Genomic DNA, 5,932 nt, shown 5'->3' with positions numbered 1-5,932 from the left:
TTGCTTTGACCTATTGACACCAAACTTGGTGTATGGATAGCATATATCAAGAGGCAGCTTGGGATTGCTATCCAGGTGTCTGTGATCAAGGTCAAGGTCACTGTTACTAAAAATAGAAATTCAGTTTCCGCTCAATAACTTGAGTTTGCTTTGGCCTATTGACACCAAACTTGATGAATGGGAAGCTTATAGCAAGAGGCAGCTTGGGATTGCTACCCAGGTGTCTGTGATCAAGGTTAATGTATTTAGTTTTCATTGCTTTGACCTTTCACCAAACTTGCTGAGTGGCAGCTTTGGATTGCCACTTACATATCTGGGAGCAAGTTCAAGGTCATTTGCTTACAATATAATTTTCAGCTTCTACTCAATAACTTCAGTGCACTTTGACCTATTGATTGCTGTCACATCAAAACTTGGTCGTTGAAAACCTGGTTTCCGTCGCATTGCGGCGCTTCATGTTTAGATATCAAATCACTCATCATGTATAATAAATGGTAAAATAGTTGTAGTGTATGATAATTTAAATGATTAAGCTATGTAATTTAAACAAATCTATGGGCTCTGAACTTCATGGATAAAAAAGCATTATTCCTTGCCCCTGAAGGGGTTTGAACCAACACAGCAAGCGATCCCTGGTCTTTTATTGCAAGGTTTTGTGTTTATTTTTCAGACTTGGTTTTTTTGAAAGACAACATACATTCTACAACAATAAAATGTTGGTTGGTGAAATGACCACACATTATGCTGGACAGGTAAGTCATTGGTCCTAAATACATTAATAAAATTTTGCTAAAAACAAAATGAAATAAATGGAAAAATAAGTTGAATATTTCAATACACAGTATGTACAAGAAAAAAAAATGTGTTGACATGAAAAACAAGATATTTTGATTTAAACATATATGATTACATTAAAAGTTTGAAGCTTATATAACTCCAAATTGTCTCCCTTTTGCTAACCAGTGCTAATATCTTACTGGTGTGAAGAAACATGGTTGTTACCTCTGTATGGCTTGAACCCTTCATCCCTGGGTTTTATAGGCTAATACCCTAACCACAATGTTTTTTCTGGACCTAGAACAGGCTATTTATCAAATGTTTTGGCAAGTAGTTGTTTTGTGTATTATATTCAATGTGGTGTTTTGTCCACTCTATATAATTTTGACCTGTGGGGTTTTGTCCTACATTCATGTTTTAAACTTGAATATCATGTTGAACAGTTTATTGTTAAGTTGTCTTGAATTAAAAAAAGTGTTTTCTTTGTTGATTTCAGGCAATAAAACAGATGTATGTGTTGGTATTGGGTCTAGATGTTCTAGGTAATCCGTTTGGTCTGTTACGTGGTATGGCAGAGGGTCTGGAAGATCTTTTCTATGAACCTTACCAGGTATGTTTGAAGTTTTAATTTTAAGGATCAGTCCATTCTTACTTTAATATTATCATTTAATCTGTTAAAACTATATATATTGACATTTTACAATATTTTATAAGTTTGACTATTTGAAGAAAAGGGATGCTATTGTACTCAGCCCGGCTTTGGCAATGCCATCACTTTGATTAAGTTTTTGTGTGCAAGTTGGTATCTCTTAACCCATTACGTTATATACACGCCTTTTAACGCCTTTTTCACACACACCCCTCCCCCTTTTTGTTGTCTCAAATGGTGAAAAAACGCCTTATTTAGGCCCCCATTACTAGTATTTGTTTGAGAAATGTTGTAAAAAAAAGTGACCACTTTTTCGGCGCGGTCCCCCAACCAAAAGATACATCAGGGGGTTGCCAGAAGGGGGATGTGCCACCTTCTGTTTTGGGGGTTTGAAGGGGGACATATTCCCCCTCATCGCCAAGAAAATTTTGGACTTGTGAGAGGCTATAAATGACCCCAGATTGATCATAAGGTAACGTTTAACCAACGCTGAAAAGCATTTCACTCTATCTCAATCCATTGAAAAGTTGCAGCACTTTGAAATCAATTTTGATGGAAAAAATCAACGCAAAATAGTGATTTTTGGCAATTTTGAGATATTGTCCCCTCGTTGCCATGGTAACAGAAAATTTAAGCCTGAGCATGTTGTTGCAAGGGCAATGGTCCAGTCAACATTTGTGCCAATTTTGATTAGTGTTGAAGCAGTTTGTATAGTATTATAGCAATTTGAACTTGGAACAGTAGACTTTTCAATGAAAACAGCTATTTTTCACAAAATGCTCATGAAGTAATGGGTTAAACTACTGAATGTTAAGGGTTGAAACTTTACACATTTGTTCTCTGTGGTTATTTAACATGTTGAACATAAGTCTCATAACCCTGAGTTACCCTTTTCAGAGTTAAGGACATTGTCTAATTGTCTAGCACTTAGAATGGACAATTCACTGGTATTTGACTCTCTTGTGTCCTGATTAGGCAATTTCCAATCAATGCTCATTATTTGCAGGGTGCTATACAAGGTCCTGAGGAATTTGCTGAAGGTCTTGCTCTAGGTGTGAGAAGTTTGTTTGGACATGCTGTTGGTATGTATATACTTACGTAATAATGTGGTTTAAGTGGGGTTTCCATTTTCTTGTTTGTCATTTTTTTTTAGCTCACCTGTCACAAAGTGACAGGGTGAGCTTTTGTGATCGCTTTTCGTCCGTCCGTCCGTCGTCCGTCCGTTGTCCGTCCGTAAACTTTTGCTTTAAATGACATCTCCTCATAAACCACTGAGCCAATTTCATCCAAACTTCACAGGAATGTTCCTTTGGTGGTCACCTTTAAAAATTGTTCAAAGAATTTAATTCCATGCAGATCTCTGGTTGCCATGGCAACCGAAAGAAAAATCTTTAAATATCTTCTTTTAAACAACCCCAAGAGCTAGAGCTTACATATTTGGCATGAACCATCTTCTAGTAAGCGTCTACCAAGTTTGTTAAAATAAAAGCCCTGGGGTCAAAATTGGCCCCGCCCCAGGGGGTCATTGATTTTCCCTATATGCATATAGTAAAAACTTAAAAAAATCTTCTTTTAAAGAACCCATTAAGAGCTAGAGCTTAGATATTTTGGCATGAAAACATCTTCTAGTGAGTGTCTACCAAGTTTGTTCAAATAAAAGCCCTGGGTCAAAATTGGCCCCCGCCCCGGGGGTCATTGATTTTCCCTATATGCATATAGTAAAAACTTAAAAAATCTTCTTTTAAAGAACCGTAAGAGCTAGAGCTTAGATATTAAGCATGAAACATTTTCTAGTGAATGTCTACCAAGTTTGTTCAAATAAAAGCCCTACGGTCAAAATTGGCCCCGCCCCCAGGGGGTCATTGATTTTCCCCTATATGCATATAGTAAAAACTTAAAAAATCTTCTTTTAAAGAACCCAAAGAGCTAGAGCTAAGATATTAAGCATGAAACATCTTCTAGTGAGTGTCTACCAAGTTTGTTCAAATTAAAGCCCTGTGGTCAAAATTTGCCCCACCCAGGGGGGTCATTGATTTTCCCTATATGCATATAGTAAAAACTTAAAAAATCTTCTTTTAAAGAACCCAAATTGCTAGAGCTTAGATATTTGGCATGAAACATCTTCTAGTGAATGTCTACCAAGTTTGTTCAAATAAAAGCCCTGGGGTCAAAATTGACCCCGCCCCAGGGGGTCATAGATTTTCCCTATATGCATATAGTAAAAACTTAAAAAATCTTCTTTTAAAGAACCCAAAGAGCTAGAGCTAAGATATTTAGCATGAAACATCTTCTAATAAGTGTCTACCAAGTTTGTTCAAATAAAAGCCCTGGGGTCAAAATTGGCCCCGCCCCAGGGGGTCATTGATTTTCCCTATATGCATATAGTAAAAACTTAAAAAATCTTCATTTAAAGAACTCAAAGAGCTAGAGCTAAGATATTTAGCATGAAACATGTTCTAATTGGTGTCTACCAAGTATTGTTTCAAATAAAAGCCTCTGGGGTCAAAAACTGGCCCCCCCGGGTTGGGGGGGGTCATGATTTTCCTTATATGTGTATAGCAAAAACTTAAAAATCTTCTTTGAAAAAACCCAAATAGCTAGAGTTTAGATATTAAGCATGAAACATCTTTAATAAATATCTACACAAAGTTTGTTCAAATAAAAATCCTGGGGGTCAAAACTGGCCCTGCCCCAGGGGGTGTCATTGTTTTTAACTATATGTGTATAGTTAAAACTTTAAAAATCTTCTTTTAAAAAACCCAATGAGCTAGAAATTAGAGTTTAGCATGAAACATTCTTCTTATGGGTGTCTCCCAACCAAAAAAACAAATAAAAGCCTGGGAAAAAATTTGGGGCCCGGGGGGTGGGGCCTAAAAACAGGTGAGCACTCGGGCCTCAGGGCCCTCTTGTTCATTGGGGAACTATCCAGCCTTTTACAGTACATCATTTTCTAATTGTGTTCATTTGGGGGAAATAACACACCTTAGGTCTTACTCCCCCAAATTAAGTAAATGCCCTTTTAAAAAAGTTTGGGCATACTCCAAAACCACCTTAAAAAAAATGTTTAATCTTTTCCCACCACACGGGTCCTAAGTAAAAAAAACAAAAGGGAAATATCTCAAGCTTACAAAATTTCTTTGTTTTAAAAAACTCTTTCTCAGATTATTTTTTTCAAAAATTTATCACCCCCCAGTTTTGTTACCCGGTCGCTGCGGGGCCGTATCCAGTTTCGGAACCCCAGTAAAGGTTTTGGGGAGCCTAACACTTTAACGAGTACCAGAAAAACACGGGGGCCCTGAACAAAAGACCGGGAAATTTGGTGAATTTTGCCCGGGTGGGAAGTCTATCAGGTAGTATATTATAAGTAACCTAAATTACATTTTTTTTGTCACCTGAGCTGTCATTAGGTTTTGAAATTTTAAAACAAAACACACAGTAGAACTGGGTTTAATTTGATATCAAGACCTAGATTTGAGCTGTGTCAGACAAAAAACCCAAAATAATGGGTTTCGAAACCCGCATGGGTCCAGACCAGCCCGCGCATCGTGCAGTCTACAGGGGAAGGTCCTTTCTTCTCACTTTTTTAGGGTTTAACGAACAGCAGGGTCCATCGACTGCGGGAGCTGGGCGCAAAACCCCTCAGTTGGTTTTTGTACACCCATTTTACTTTATGGTACTTTTTTTGGGAAATTGTCAATTATTTATTTCTCCACTCCGGGGCAGGGGAGCTATATAGGGGCCCCCTTTGTTTACCAAAGTTTAAATGAAGTATTTAAATCGGGTGGAGCGAGGGAATAAGATATCTTAAAGTGCATTTTGTTGGGCGAAAAGGCAAGACTTCAGCATTTTATCATTCAAGCATCTTGGTCGGTATATACTGGAATACAGTATTTAGTGTGGTGCACCAATACTTTCTTTACTCTTATGTTTCTTGGGTTTCTTTGTTGAGAGAATTTGTTGTGAGTAGTTTAATATACATGTATGTGTGTATTATATAATTAGGGTGTGTTTGATGGAGTCACAGGCATTGTGAGGAAGCCTATTGAAGGTGCCAAGAAAGAAGGAGTTGAGGGATTCTTTAAGGGCGTGGGTAAAGGTCTGGTTGGCGTGGTAACTAGACCTACAAGTGGTGTTATAGACTTTGCCAGCAGCTCTTTTGAAGGAATTAAGAGGTAAAGTAAATCAGTGTTACTATTTGTATATATGTGATCATAATTTAACATGTCTAGCTTACACACATTTCAGGTAGCTGCTTTAATTGAAGAACAAAACATTTTAGTTTAAATTTGGTTTTGAAAAAAATATTGTCTTTGTATTATTTTAGTGTTGTTTTAATTCATAAAGATACAAACTGTTTTTATGATAAAAGGCATTTGTAAGTTCAAAACTTGTTCCATTAAATATTCTAACATCAAGTTTGAATGACCAGTACTAAATGTATTTGTACCATAAACATTTGCCCAAGCCAATACCTCAAACCTTTGCTCATGCCAATACCTAAAGGTG

At 37.1% G+C, this 5,932-nt stretch overlaps 1 pseudogene; it reads left to right on the top strand.

Annotated features, from left to right (window-relative positions):
- Positions 1–669: 669 nt before the first annotated feature.
- Positions 670–5,602, top strand: LOC132719523 (intermembrane lipid transfer protein Vps13-like; annotated as a pseudogene).
- The last annotated feature ends 330 nt before the right edge of the window (positions 5,603–5,932 follow it).

Source organism: Ruditapes philippinarum, unplaced genomic scaffold, assembly GCF_026571515.1.
Source record: "Ruditapes philippinarum isolate M1 unplaced genomic scaffold, ASM2657151v2 ctg3489_1_1_1_1, whole genome shotgun sequence".
NCBI classification, from domain to species: Eukaryota; Metazoa; Mollusca; class Bivalvia; order Venerida; family Veneridae; genus Ruditapes; species Ruditapes philippinarum.
The sequence above is the reverse complement of the archived record's forward strand: the minus strand, read 5'-3'. Positions and strand labels throughout refer to the sequence as shown.